The sequence below is a fragment of the Amblyomma mixtum genome, chromosome 3, assembly GCF_055824585.1.
Source record: "Amblyomma mixtum isolate Tamu chromosome 3, ASM5582458v1, whole genome shotgun sequence".
Lineage (NCBI taxonomy): Eukaryota > Metazoa > Arthropoda > Arachnida > Ixodida > Ixodidae > Amblyomma > Amblyomma mixtum.
Genome location: NC_143014.1, coordinates 361,110,597 through 361,126,790, shown reverse-complemented (window position 1 = coordinate 361,126,790; position 16,194 = coordinate 361,110,597).

Sequence of the window (16,194 nt, the reverse complement as noted above, 5' to 3'; positions counted from 1 at the left end):
GGAGTGTCCCCAGGCCCGCTCCGCGGCTGTGGGTCACTACAGTAGCTTTCCCTCCTCCATTTTTTTTCCTTTTTTCCCACCTACGGGTGGTAAAATTATCATTGCCCAAGTGCCTTTTCTTTTTTCTTCAAGTTCGCTCGAAAGTGGAATGCGCCTCTTTGATATGGAATCCAAATCAGACATACTTGGCGGTGAACCTGGAGTCCTTACAAAATAAAGCCGCCCGGTTTATATCCCAGGACTATTGGCGAACATCGAGTGCAACAGAAATAAAGAAGGACCTGCACTTGCCTTTGCTCGAAAGATGGAGAATGTTTTCACTTCTATCCTTTTTTCACAAATTATGTGATAGTCATTCTTCCTTTGCTATGTGCCATATCACACCGGCCCGTCACATTTTTCCACGAATCGATCACGAAATAAAAGTCGAAACTATCTTTGCTCGACCCAGTCTCTTTTTTCACTCGCCTCCCCTCCTCGCCATCCGTCAGTGGAATCAGCCCCCTCGCACTGTTGCATCTCTCAATGATCACGACAAATTTGAAGTATTTCTGACACGCTACCTCGAGTAGTAGTGTTTACCCTTCCATTATTTTGTATGTATTGTGAAAAACCGCACTCAGATGAACATGTATGTTTGCAGTGGTTTATGTGTATTTCGTTATGTTGTACGCAGCTGCGACCTTTGTAGTCATTGCAGTTTTATACTGTTTCATTTTTTTCACTGTTATTATCCCTTCCCCCCCCCCCTACGTAATGCCCACACGGGCCCTTAGGGTATTTGAATAAATAAAATAAATAAATAGATTAAGCCTGTTGCCCAAATGTGGTGCAGGCAGGGGCTTATTATTTTTGTTTCTTTTTAGGTTGCCCCAACCTAATATATGTAGCCGTGGCTACGGATCACGAAAATGCAAACATGAGACCACGAGAAGATCACGCAACTAGCGAGCCTTCGTGCAAAAATGCAGATGAAATGGACCAGACCGCACTTAGCGTCACGCCTTACAAGAAAAAAACGTTTTGCCGGAGTTCCTGTCGTCTTCAGGCCTAAATAAAAAGGAGGAAATTTATGAAACGCCAACCGTGACGTCATAGCAAAGGCGGTTATAATGTCGGCCCAAGAAAAGGTGCTTAGACATCCTCTCAACAATGATGGAAGCTTGATGGTTTCGGTATCTACGCTGTCCACCGCGAACCGTCGGCTTGCAAGGACAGAACTGGCTAAAGTTGCTGAAGCGCCCGCGTACCATACTCGTACACGCTAAACTATGGAAAAATTGAGGACGTACCTCTGAATTATTCAAATGAAAACCTGTATGAGTACCTCTGTGAGCAAGGCGTTGTCGCAGCTAGGATACTCGCCGCTTACATTCGTGAAGACGGTGGTAGCATCAAAGAGATACGTCGCCGCACCGTAATATCTGAATTCGCCAAAGATTCCCCGCTGCCTGAACGGATTACACTGGGCTGTTGCACTTACCCTGTAACAAGATAGTCTGTTCCAGCAACGCAGTCTTTCAAATGCCAGAGACATGGACACATCTGAAGACATTCCACCGTCTTCCTTCGCTACAAAGTATGAGCTGGCCCTCACACAAGGAATGTACGTCGAGAGCGTAACCAAAATGCGCAAACTGCAACGGCCCACACCCCACATCATCCGGAGCGTGTTCCAAAAAATAAAGCCGCTAAATTTGCACGCATAGTGGAACAAGTATAAGGAAAACCGTCCAAACGACATGACCCGTCACCTAATCCTGAATTTGTCTTTGCATCTATCCAAGACCACAATCAACAAACTCAACAAGACAAGACAGCTGGAAACCCCTACACAGCTGCTGCTAAGAAAAAGCGTGGCAAGCCCTCGATCTCTTTCCGCTATTTTGAAGTCAATCCCCATCTTTCACACAAGACGCGATAAATGCCAACCAAAACAGAACACGACAAACTCGGCACAAACACGATAGATCAATTGTAGTTCCCAAATGCAGAACCACTGCATACAAGCTGTGGTTCTCTCCAAGTACGATAGCTGATTGGAATGCATTACCTCGTGAACTGGTCACCTTATCGTCAGCCGAAACATTTTTATCTGCAATCAACACCAGCCGGTCAAGTTAGGGTATTTGGTTCGATTCTGGAGTGTTGCCCTTGTCGCGTGTTGTTTTGTATTTTAATGTAAAGTATTTGTTACTCGACTATTATTTGTGTTGTTGGGCAGAAATTTTGTTGCCTACCTGCAGGCCTTCTTTTTTTTCGTTGTTTGCTGTTGACAAAGCACTGTGCAATTGTATCCCCACTCCTGCCTTGGCCACCAAAGGCGGCTGCCACTATTGAATAAAATAAAAATAACTCCCGCCCTCAACCTAGGACACCGCAACGCGACAGGATGACCCACCAAAGGCAACAAATGGCACAGAACAAGATATTTCGGTATTACTGATACCTACGCTGTTTGCAGCCATCAAGGCTATTGTCGGCGCAAGCCCTTTGTCCAGAAGTCTCCCTGAAGTAGAAGCTGTGCTGGCGATCGAGCCGATGGACTGTTATCACGCAGATTCATTGCGGCAGCTTGTGCATGGTTGTTAAATGACATTGCATGCTTAATGCACATGCAAGTGCAAGAACAGTGCGACAAGTGGGGCTAGTTGGTGTTTCATTTTTAAATCTGCAGTAGAAATGTGCTGCGTATAAATGGAACAAGACGATACAGGACTGGACGAATCGCAACTATCAACTGAATTTTAATATGCAAAATGGTACATATAAAGGAAAAGGAAGACCATCAAGGAGCATGCGTAAGAACCATATCTTAAGTAAACGGCATGAGCTCTCTTCGAAGAAAAGCCATCTCCCTGGCCGATAGCAGTACTGAATGCGTGCTGACGCAACCTTCGCTACAATTAGCTATAAGGAAAGCCTCAATTATCTCTCTGCTCGTTCTGTCTGAACGCGTGGCTAGCAGACGTGTTTTTTCCAGACGTAATTTTCTTTGCGCTTCCTCCAGCCCTGTGTCGCCTTGTTCTTTTTATACTCAGCGCATTTCTACTACAGATCTGAAAACAGAACCCATTCAATGTTGATGGCTTATTTTGTAGAAGTTTATAGGAAATCATGGTAGTGACAATACATTCATAGCGTGTTTAAGGAGCTCATTTCTATGTGACTGTTCTGAGCTAATATATCTATTTGTTGGTTCACAAGCCTAGTTTCTGAAGCTTGTGAACATTTTGTATACTGCCTGAGGTCTCCTGCTATTGCCCACAGGAAAAATAATGTAGCTGAAAGAATTATGTGCAATACAGCTGCATACAGCTGTATTGCGCACAGCATACAGCTGCATGGTTCATTGGCCTAACTTTTGCTTCATTACTATCGAAAGTTCTAGCAACAAAATGATCTGACTGAAAGTCAGCTTTTGATATTTTATTATGTTGATTATTCTCCTGGCCTAAGTAGTGTTGCAATGGTGCTGCAAAGTGGTGGATGAACAAATGAATGGCGGCGCAACAAGGACACTAACAAGAAAGCGACACTACATGCGTGTCCCTTTCTTGTTAGTGCCCTTGTTGCGCACGCGTTCGTTTATCATGCACCAACTGGCCCCTTAGGCCGTTATTCTGATGTCCTGTGTATATTGTGTTTATTCACATGCATGCAATGAGACCTAAGTATTGAGTACTGAACATTGACATTAGTTTTTATGTTTGCCCAGTAACCATGACCTTTCTTCATGCCCTCTTTGGAGTGCAACTACAAGCAACATTTGTGTGGGAGTCTTCGTGGGAAACATTCACCTGGTGCCTACCATGAGTAGCAGACGGACACGAAATGTTCCTTCCAAGTGACACTTTTTATTGTCTTGAGGCAATTTGTCACGTATTTTGTTCAGCGATTCACGTTTGCGGCAATAGAAAGCACAAGATATGTTTTATTGAGGCAACAAATGTTTAATTCTTAAGCGAAGCCCTTTCTTGCTTCTATTTTGCATTGAGAACAGTGCCTGCATTGAGAACTAACCACATAGGTTCTTTTTATTTCTTTAGTTTGATTATTACTTGAGGTTCTACTATGATTACATTTAACTGACGCAATGTGCCCTCCAAAAGCTTTCATCCCACACAGTTGGCATTGCAGGAATATGTGACAGGCGCACGATTCAATTACAGATACGTCGCGGGAAAAGTGAAGAGCACTTTACGAAGAGCCCATCTTGATATCTCACGAGCAATAAGAACTCAATTTGGAGGAAATACAGATTTCTTGCATGCTTGCGAAAAAAAAATGTGTGTATTTATTGTGTGTGAGAAAACTTACTGCCGTGCTGTGTTGCCCCTCTTGCCAGTTGTTTGGCCTGTTGTCTACAGATTAACGACGGGTTTGCGCTAAGCAGAGGCCTAGGTATCAAGCAATTGTTGAATGAGATGCCACAGCATTTTTCTTTTGCACTCTTGATATGCAAACTTTCTTGCAGAACAAACTGCTATGTGATGCACCAATTACCTGGCACCTGACCTCTTCTCAGACCGAATACACCTTTAATCTGCAGACAAAAGCCCAAATATTACATAAGAAGGGCAAGAGAGATCACAACAATAAGTTCTCTCACACTTCCTTATTACATATTTTGTTTCAAACCATGCAAGACATTTTATTTTCCTCGCCGTTCTTATTGCTTGTGAGACACCAAGCTTGGGCTCTTCGTAAAGTGCCTTTCATTTAACAGCTTTCCATTGCCACAGATACAAAACGGCTAAAATACATTTCCACAGCTAGATAAGATCACCCTTAGCCAACTGTTAGCATTATATTCTACAGCTACAAAACAGCTAGAACACTTCATTATATCTAATAAAGGTATCACCTAGAAGTTTACAAGACGTCAGGGTAACGACAGATAGCGTTGCATTAGACTAGGCTACAGAATGTTTTCAGGACATCGGACGGCTATATAAAATTTTATCTATATACTTTAATACGTCAAAACGCGTTGCTGTAGATGTATTTTATATTTATACTAGCACTTTTTGTGCTTCGCGGGTGGGGTTTAGCGTCCCAAAGTGACTCAGGCCTTGAGGGACACTGCATTGGAGGGCTCCGGAAATTTCGACCACCTGGGGTTCTTTAACGTGCACTGACATCGCACAGTATACGGGCCTCTAAGATTTCGCCTCCATAGAAATGCGCCAGAAGCGGCTGGGACTGAATCCACGTCCATCGGATCAGCAGCCGATCACTATAACCACTGAGCCACCACGGCGGGGCTATTCAACTTATTTCATTTCGCTTACCTCTGTCAGATCGAAAATCGCGTAAAAAATCATGTCAGATCGCGTCCTAGGTAATCTCTCTCTCTACCTCTTTCTCTCTCATCGTCTTCCCAGTCACTCCAGTCGACCGTGGCGTCATTATCGCTTTGTGTGGCGGACATATTGTTTTGTAGCGTGGTGCTTCTTTCGTTCTTTGTTTCCTGTGTTATAATGCGGGGTTTTGCGTTACGGCTGTGCAGATATGCAACCGAAGTGATGTGGGACTTTTTCAGTTCGACGCGCCTAAGGTTCGTCTTGAGAGCTCGTTCATCGTACTGCACCGAACCCTAAGTCGCTGGCTTGCATAGGATGGGTGTACAGCCGTTATGTGATTGCTTTGTTTGATCTAGAGAGCTCTAACATGCCGTGAGTGTACCGAGCGAGGATGTCCGGGGCTCCCGCTCTCGTCGTGCTTCTGCAAGTGAGCCGTCCTTTTTCCCTTCTAAGGTGGCAGCACCTCCCAGCCTCCCTGTCTTACTTGCCCATCTCTCCGAAAGATGGGAGCTGCTGCCTGACGTGGCGAACATACAGGAACAACGATAACAGAAAAATTGAAAAGAACAAAGAAATATGACACGCACTTTATCGCAGGAGGATTTACCGGTTAGTGCCACGGTTTCTCCTGAACAGAGAGAGTGGGAAAGGCAGGAGAAGAGGGTCCCTAGTTGCTCATCGACAGGAACAGATAGTATTTCATTTATGTTATTAAAGAAATTGGGCGCAAAATCTAAGCAAACATTAGCAGAGGTAGTGAGGAAAATGATAACAGATGGTAATGACCATGATACGTGGAGATTAAGTGGTATGAGCAGCATATTCAAGGGAAAAGGTGACGGAGTAAACATAAAGAACTACGGTCCGATAACAGTGACGTCAGTGGTTTACTGGCTTGCGATGCAGATGATAAAGGAGAAGCTGCGGGCATGGGTGGAAAACGATGGGTTACCAGGGACGATACACAATATGTTCCGGAAAACGAGGGAGCTTAGAGTACAATCTGTCTGCAGTGACGTAGTTTATAAAATGCCAGAAAAGGAACATAGGCGCAAATGTAAAGCATCTCTGCTTATCAAGGGAGCTATGGCAGTGTAATTCAAGAGGATTTAAAGGTTTATAAAAAGGTTAAAGAAACAGAAATCGGGCTGCGGAAAACAGGGTTGCGGACAAAATCGGCACTGGAAAGCCCAGAACCTTCAAGCAGGACCTTTTTTTTTAAAATTACTTCCGATATTTATAGCGGAACCTCTTTGTTGCTCGTAGCGAGGACGGGAGTATTGCCGACTAAAACGCATGGAGTCAAGTACCAAGAGATGAACACATTATGCGGTGCATGGGGATAGGAGGTGGATATAGCTGAGCACGCGATACTTTTCCATAAGAGGTTCCACCCTACAGTTCAAAACAGTGAGGCTCATTAGCTAGATTATCGTCTATGGCCGTGTGGGCACTCGTGTTGCCAAGAGGGGAAAGAGAGCTGGCTTTATTTTAACATTTTGTATACAGGTTCCTCGTTGCCAAATGCACATGGTTGGTTACACAAACGCGGACTCCGCTACAGCCCCCCTTCCTTTGGAAAGAATTCGTTTCTGTGCTAGTTGGTGGAACATGACCAGAAATGCAGCCGACACGTGGCCGACTGACAACTATATATGTCCTTTCTTCCAGTGTGGTGTTTATTTGTCGGCTGCATTTATGCTGCTTTGGGAAGCCTACCACTCTCATATCAAACCATTTGTCTCAAGGAGCCATCGTACTTCAACTTATTGCATGGACGACGTGTCCTTGAAGAACGTCGTGGGCCTAGCGGTGCTGACAGTGGCCAGAATGGCATAGTGCCCCACTGTCTGGTGAATTTGTTTCAGAGATTGTGACAGAATTCAGAGGTTCATTCTTGTGAAGGCATATGTCGGTTTCTGCGCAGTTCCCTTCCGTTGTGGTGCCACGGTATGAGCGTGGCCCAACCATGCTTTGAACCTGTGCCTTTCTGTTCCATGAGCTGTTGCCCCTGATACGGATGCAGTCGCCAGGACATAGGGAGGTCAGAGGAGATCTAGAGTGGGTTCGTTCACGCTTTCAAACTTTCTTTGATCGCATGGAGGGAAGTCTGGAAGATAAGTGCGCAGTCGTCGGCCCATAAGTAGCTCAGTGGTTGATTTCCCTCAACTGTAGAAGTTTGTATTTCAGAGACCAAAAACTAAGTTTTCTTTTGAGAGCTTCGCCTTCTTTGTGATACCTTTTACAATTTTGGTGCAGTTTTTTGGGAGATCAATACAGCCGGGAAGGTTCAAGCTAGATGTGTTGTAGTTGAAATGATGTCTCTTCAAAATGCTAGGAACTCGCTGGAAGTCAACTGGGGCTCATTTCAACAGGGATCCCGTGGCGCGCAAAAACGGAAGAGTTCTAAAAGTACTGCTCCAGAACTGTTAGCTCCAGGTATTTCTTTACTGATTATTTGGAGAATGCATCAAAAACGACTACATATTATTTGCTGGTGTACTGAAGCTGATCTACACCGAACCGAAACAAGGGGTGTCCTGACGGCGGTCTCATCTTGAATGGTTCAATAGGTTGGCGGTAGGCATACTTTTTACAGTGGGAGCACCTTTTAATCATTCCTTCAATGGTCGCTGCCGCCCCAGGCCAAAACAGTAATAGGCGTGCTTTCTGCTTGCATTTGTTCATTCCTGTATGGCCAGCATGCAACTTAGCCTTCCTGTCCGAAGGGTTTGAGGCATAACGACTTTTGAGCCTTAGAAGAGCACCCCGGCCGTTCACTACACTCAGTTCCGATTCATACTATACGGCTTAAACTCTCCTTGCACAGCCTCATTGTATCAAAGACATTTCACCGAGGAGAGGATTGACCATTTTGCCGTTTCTACCGAAAATCTGATATGCCGCCTCTGTGATCATATCAAACAGGACTGAGACAGCGTGAACCTCGGCGTCTTCATGTGATAATGGCAGTTATGAAGCACTCATTGGTGGTCGAGACAATGCATCCGCAAGCCCACTATGCTTACCAGGAACGTACTTAAAGGCATGGCTACAGGTCATGTGGCAAAGAACCTTTGGAGGCGTGGAGGCATGTCATCGATGTAATTTTTTATATGGATCTTATTAGTGGTGATGATTAGTTTCAATTGAATGTGCTTTCCATAGATAAACTCGTGGAAACGTTCACACCCGAATACACAGCTTAACGCCTCTTTTACTGTCTGACACCGCTCGCAGTCAGTCAAAGCTCGAGAAGCATAAACAGCAGGTCTCAAATCCTGCTGGTGACACTCAGGGAGGGCGGCACCGAGGTAAAACCAAGATGAATCAAGAGATACCGTTGTCTCCAGCTTTGGGTAGTATTAGGCGAGAAGGGGCCGTCGCCAATGCTCTAGTCAGGTCCATCCAGACTCTGGAGAGGCCGCTGTTCTAACCGAACTTAGTGTTGGTTTTCGGCAGTTCCCGAAGCGGGGCTGTGCGTTCCGCCAGCCTGGGAAGGTACGTTCTCAAGTAGCACGTAAGCACACTCACCATTCGTTGAACATCTCGCTTATCATGTGATTCAGGCACCGCCAAAATAGTTTTTACTAAGTTCTGATCTGGCTGAATACCCTGTTCAGTAATCTTGTCACCCCCCCCCCCCCCCACCTCTAAAAGATAGGAGTTCTTGCATGCCAAAGCTGCAGTTGTTTAAATTAAGAGACAGACCATGAGTCGGAGCTCTTTCCAGCGCTTTCCTCAAACGGTTGCTACGCTCCTTTCTAGTGGCGTCTCCCACACCAGGTTATCATCGATGCACACAAGTACGCATCGGAGGCCGTCAAAAAAAGGAACATGGTCTTTTGGAAGAGCTCTGGTGCACTGGCCATTCCAAAAGTCAGGCGAAAAAACCGAAAGCGGCCAAAGGGCGTACTGAAAGTGCATATTCTGGACATTTATTCAGTCAGAGAGATAACGTGACAATCAGCATGAGCGTTTAAGCGTGAGAATGATTACCGAGCAGCACGCTTAAGTGTTCGCGCTTAAGTGATTCCTTCACTTGCCGTGGAACCATGCATACAGTGATATTACCTAATGAAACATAAAACTGCACGAAGGACAGGACACCGGAGTGAAGTAGGAGAGCGCAGGACTGCGCTCGTCTTGTCTTCTCCTGTCCGGCGCCCTGTTCTTCGCACATTTTTACGTTTCACTGCGTCATAACTACACCCATATCGTACACTTCTGATGTGACCGTCTTTCTTCTGTACTATGACTAGTGGACTCACCCAGTCCTGTCTGTTCCTCTCTTTTCCGGATGGTGCCGCAGGACTCCATGCGGCCGGGTTCTCGTGTGTGGCTCTCGTAGCATGTGCCGCTTTGGTGAATACCTGGGAACCTTCCTTGAGCATCATTTTGCTCCAATTCTTTATGCATCTTAAGCCGCGGAATAATTCCAGAAATTCCGCCATTACTTCACCTTCGAGATCCTTTGGGTTACTGCAGTCATTGAACGCATTGGGCCGAAAAATGTTTTAAAGGCCTCCGATTTAAAATGTTCGTGAGCCTTTTCCATCCTTCCGTCCGTCCGTCCATCCATCCGTCCGTCAGTCCGTCCGTCCGTCCGTCCGTCCATCCATCCATCCATCCATATATCCATCTACCATCCATCCATCCATATATCCATCTACCATCCATCCATCCATCCATCCGTCCGTCCGTCCGTCCGTCCGTCCGTCCGTCAGTCAGTCCGTCCGTTGGTCTGCGGATGGTATGCAGTTGTCCTCCGATGGCTGGTTTGGCTGTGCAGGATGGCTTGAGGCAGCTCCGCCGTGAATGCTGTTCCTCTGTCCGTGATGAGCACATCGGGGGCGCCGTGTCGCAGAAGAATGTTCTCCACCAAAAATTTGGCGACTTCTGCTGCTGTTAGGTTCGGTAGGGATTTTGCCTCGGCGTAGCGGGTCAGGTAGCCAGTCGCTATAAGGATCCACTTATTTCCAGATGTTGACTTCGGTCAACGGCCCAAGCAAGTCCATGCGGATCTGCTGAAAGGGTCTTGAGGGGGGTTCAATGGGATTCAGTAATCCTGCTGGTCGGGTTGGAGGGGTCTTTCGTCGCTGATAATCTCGGCAGGATTTCACATAATGTGCGACATCAGCAGACACTCGGGGCCAATAATACTTGTCTTGAACTAGGCGGAGGGTGCGAGAAACCCCGAGATGTCCAGCTGTCGGCTCATCGTGTGAACCCTGGAGAACTTCTCCGCACAGACTTGCAGGTACAACAAGAAGGTAGGCTGTTTTGTTCGCTGCAAAGTTCTTCTTTACGAGGACATCATTCTGTAAACAGAACGAAGACAATCCTCACTTTAACGAGGCGGGGTGTGAAGAAACCTTGGTTTTCAAGTACTCGATGTGGCATTTTAGGTTGGGGTCCGAGCGTTGCTGTTGCGAAAAAGAGCTGGAGGTGATGGGTCCCAGGAAGGCGTCCTGTTTGTCGTCCGGCGGCGGTGCATCTACAGGGGCTCGTGACAGGCAGTGGGTGTGAGAGTCCTTGCGTCCGGACTTGTAGACGACGGTGATGTCAAACTCCTGCAGGCGCAGGCTCCACCGAGCGCGGCGGCGAGATCCTTCAAACTGTCGAGCCAGCACAGTGCGTGGTGATCGCTGACCACCTTGAACGGTCGTCCGTACTGGTAGGGGCGGAATTTCGACGTAGCCCAGATGATGGCAAGGCACTCCTTCTTAGTTGTCTAATAATTGGCTTCGACTTTGGACAGGGAACGGCTAGCGTGCGCGATGAGCTTCTCCACTCCGTCAGTTTTCTGAACGAGGACAGCACCTAAGCCCCCCCTACTTACGTCGGTATGAATTTCAGTCTCGGCGTTTTCATAAAAGTGCGCGAGGATCAGTGGGGACAGTAAACGACTGGAGGACTGTAAACGGCTCTGAAGTCCCTCGAAGGATTCCCCTTACGGTGCTTGCCATTTGAATCACACATATGCCTTTGGTAGTGGGTCAGAGGCTGGGCGATGCGCGAGAACTTCTTGACAAATCGTCGGTAATACACGCGCAGTACGATGAATCGGCGCGCAGCTTTCTTATCGACGGGCGGTCGAAACAGTGCGATAGCATTTGTTTTGTGCGGGTCTGGGCGTAATCCCTACTTGCTAACGATGCGGCCTAGAAGCAGCAGCTGTTCATAGGCGAAATGGTACTTCTCTGCTTTCAAAGTTAGACCGGGTGACATGGCCTCTTGTACTGTTCGAGGCCTTTTTAGGGGTTTTTCACAGGTCGAGGCGAAGACAATGGAGTCATTAAAAAGGCCTGACAAATTTACCACTGCAGTCCTGGCAGCACTGTGTCCATCACTCGCTGATACGTCGCTGGCGCAGAACAGAGACCATATGGCATCACCTTGAACTCGAAGAGGCCATCTGGAGGGACGAATGCGGTCTTCTCGCTATCTCTTTCATTACCTCGATTTGCCAGTAGCTGCTCTTGAATTCCATCGATGGGAAATATTTGGCGTTGCAGAGCCGGTCCAATATGCGGGGGAGAGGGTAGACGTCCTTCTTCGTTATGTTGTTCAAGCGGCGGTAATCAAGGCAGAATCGAAGAGCGTCTTCTTTCTTCGTCACTAGAACAACCGGTGCCGCTCAGGGGCTCTTCGATGGCTTGATAACGTGGTCGCGAAGCATTCCTTCCACTTGGTCCCGGATGGCTTGTCGTTCTGGCTGCGACGAACAGTAGGGGCTGTGGCGGAGAGGTCGGGCGTGCTAGTTGGTTAAAATGAGGTGCCTGGTAATCAGCGTTTGTTGGACCTTCGGCGATGACGAGAAGCACTCCCTGTAACTTCGATGCGGATTGCGGATCTGAGAGGGTGGAGCGTCGAGAATGCCGGATAGTTCGTCGGAGAAAGGAATCGTCGTTCCACCGCAGAAATATGCAATGCCTCTTGTGATGCCGATTCCTCGCTCTAAAAGCAACTCCCTGCTCCCCTTGATGATGGCTTCCATGTTCTTGGCACCCGTGGCACCTACGGTGACCATGACGCTTGATAAGGTTTTATCCAGGACACTCAGGGCAACATACTGCTTCATGGTAGTCATCGAGGGGTTGGCTTCATCCGTCGAAAGCGTTATGAGCCTGGATCGAAGGTAGATGATCGCCTGATGTTCAATTAGAAAATCCATGCCCAATATGACGTCACGCGAACATCTGCAACACTACAAAGGTCGCGGATATCTATGTCCTTCGACAGTCCTTTGACAGATGACTTAAACAGTCATTTATGTCCTTGACAGTCACTGACAGTCAATCGTCCCAATGGCGTAATGAGGTGGGCTGCTGCGGTGCGAATTTGTGGGTCCTCCCAAGTAGTCGTGACTTTCCTCAGCTGCGCAGCGAATGTTCAATTCATCACCGAGTAATCGGCTCCTGTGTCGACTAGAGCGGTAACTTTCCGGCCGTCGATAGCGACTTCCAAGTCAGATGTCCTGGTTCTTGAGTTGCATGTCGTCCTCGGTGTAGGATCACAGCTTCGTTAAGCATGTGTACGGCGTGTGTTCGGATGTTTTTTTTTTTTTTTGAGGCGGCGTAATTTTGCCGTTGGATTGGGTCGTGGTCGAGCTGCCGTTTGGGTGCGGCGTCGGCTTTTAGGGTGCGGTATCTTCATACGACGTGGCCGGTGGAGTATCTTCGTCGTTTCGCTCGCCATTAACCTCACCTCCAAAGGTTGCTTTCATTAGTATCCCCTGCGGAGGCTCGGAGACATACCGCGAAGAGCCGTTACGTGGCTGCGGTATGGCGACGCGAAGCGCGTGGCTGGCAGCGAAGGTGAGCGACAAAGTTGGTTAGGCACATACTCCTCTCGACGCAGGTGGTCGTCGATTTCTTGAAGGTGTTGGCCGAAGCTTGGTCGGGGTGCGTCAATGGGAAAACCACGAATAACGATACGGCTGTACGGGCAGTGACGAAGAATACGGCCGGCTTCACCGCAATGGAAGCACAGCGGGCGGTTGTCGGATCTCCTCGGTGTGTCGCATTCCCTGGGACTTAAGCGCCGTTTCTAGGCTGGGCGGGCGGGGACAGGGGGGCAGCGTTAGGGATCAGCTGGTTCAAGTCGAAGAGCGTAGATCATACCTGGAGCTTCAGTTGGAGGCGACGTTGAAGGGGAGCCAAGCGCATGCTGCACTTCTATGCGGACGATTTCCCCAAGGGTCGCTACTTGAGACTGGCTGGGAGATGGTAACAGGCGACACAGCTCTTCTCGTACAATTTTACGGATGACATCCCGCAAGTTGCCTCCGAATGCCGTGCCATCCGAGAAAGTTGTCGAGGTCACTTGGAGCTGTCAAGGGAAATGGCGGGCTCGGGCTTCCAAGATTTTCTCAGCGTGCCGCTTTACTGAAGAATTCAGCGATGGCCTTCGGTGGATTGCGGATCAGACCACCGAAAAGTGCCTCTCCAGCAGCCCACATCAAAAGCTCCATCTTCTTCTTTTCCGTCATGTCAGGATCGACACGTCGAAAAAGCCGCTTCATGTCTTCTACGTGGCCGGACCGATGATTGGACGAGGATGATAGGAGTCTGGGTTAGGAGGAAGGCAACGAAAACTTTATACAACTATTTACATTATGCACACGTACAGCAACTGAGAATGCTCCTCAGTCGAAGAGTCTCGATGAGAGCAAGCTACTAATGTGAGGGCCTCCTTGACCGTCCTCGGCGCCAGGTTTTATAAGGGATCTCTCACCAAAAATCCCTAGATGGAGACGGTGTCTGCAGAGGAAGGCGTGTCCAAATTCATTGTGGAAGGTAATCACGCACTCTCCCCAGGGAACACGCCCCCACCACGTGTTGAGTTTGAGAGGAAGGTGCCATCGTCGTCGTGCAGACAGGAATCTCCACGAGTGACATTCCCAAGGTGTTGTTGGGACTTGGGCATCCCACCGCTGTCACCACTGTTGGGACTGGGAGTCCGAGCCAGGAAACGGTCGAGGCGACGGTGAGTCAAATGAACTTTATGTACAGTATGTACAAGGGCTTTTACATGATACAAGAGTCAAGAGCACCACGGGCAGGCACACAGAAGAAGGGCGGCCCCGGCGGCGAGCGTAGCTCCGGCGTGATGGCTCTTCTGCTGCCCGTCTGCTGCTCGGGTTCAGCGCGGCTCCGCTTTTAAAGCCGCTGGTAACGGTTACGGCAGCCAGCCGTTCAAATCCTCCAATCACTGGCCACCGTTCAACTTAGACCAATGGTCGAGAGCCGGTGAGCGTCGGAGGAATTCGCACCGACGGAGAGGAGGAGAGGAAGAAGGGTCCGTGTCGGCGCCGGCCTGGCTGGATGAGTCACGCTGCACGTCGCGACATGCCCGAGAGAGTCTGGGCCTGCTTTGAGCGTCGGCGAGCGCGCAGCGCTTGTTTCCAGGGGGGCCAGCCAGCGAAATGGGAGCTCCGGCACTACAGTGTGCAGCTGGTCGCGCGTGTTTCTCATCAATGCACAGGCAAGCTACGCGGAAGGGTACGCGAGGTCAGCCTTCTCTTTGGAGACAAATTCCGATGTCAACATTTCACGGCTGAAACCCGCATCACTTCGCGGTACTCCTTGGTAGCCCGCTTTGCAGTCGCGCCGGGCTGTCTTCCAGCGCCCCGTCTAAGTGGCCAGCAGGTGCGATAGTGGGAGCCCTTTTTTCTTTTCCCCGAGACAAAGGGTATCCGGTCTTGAGGAACTCTCGCTTGAATGGTTCCCATGTCGTCAGAGAAGCTTCGTGGTTTTCGGACCAAATTCTCGCTTGTCCTTCCAGGGCGAAGAAAATGTGACTTACTTTAGTCTGGTCATCCCAACTGTTGAATACGGCGACACGGACAAACTGTTCCAGCAATTTTTTAGGATCCTCCCCGGTGAACCGTTGAACGTAAGTGCCAGTCGGGGCTGGTGCAAAACAATGGGGGATGGAGTAGCCATGGTTGAAGTCGGAATTGAGTAGTCCTTTTCTCGCGTGCGGTCCGGTAGTAGTCCCTATTCAGGTGAACGCCCCTGGAGACAGCGGCTGCTTCGCACTTCGTCTTAGGTTGGGACTGCATCTGTGGCTTTCTCGTGGTCTTCGAGACGGTTCGGGCTGCTTTGGCGGCTCCCAGAGGGTGAGGGCGACAAGGACATCCGTTAGCACCTCCACCAGATCTCACTTATAGTGGTGACGGCAGACCAGGCAGTAATGAAGACAGCAAGAACTTCTAAAAGAAAACTGTTTATTGGGCTGCTCTGCTTCCACAGTGGAATTAATGACTCGGCGGCGGCGAAAGCAACAAGCGTGCTCGGCGGTCGTCGAACAGAATGCCCACCGCTCTAGGCCGTGCACATTTTAAAGTTTTGAGATGCGGCGTGTAAAGTCACCACAACAGTCCGGAACGACGTTAAAAGGGCTTTGCCTCGATGTAGTTAATCGAGATAAATCTAGTCGTGTCTTGCATCACAAACAAAGCGATAAAGCCGCATGCGGCAGCTTTTAAGAATGAACAAACAAACAGTACAAAGATTCGCGGCAGATCTTTGTACGGATAGGATAGGATAGGAAAACTTTTAATGTCCAACAGACCGAGGGTAGCCAGAGGGCTACCCGCCTAGACGATGGCCGAAAGGTCTTGACTCCCGGCGACGGCTTCGGCCAGTCAGATGAGCCGAGATAACAGAACAACCGCCAAAGTTGACATGCTCGGAGAAATTCGGGACAATATAGTTGTACCTCCATTACCCAGGAATATGCATCCTATTCATCACTCAGTGCACCGGGTTAAACGGGCAGAGGCGCTAGAGAAACGCTTCCGCTCCTACAAAGACGAGGACGTGGTCTACGTGGATGCCGCTGAGTATCGTAAGAAAACGATGACCGCCGCGGTCGTCAA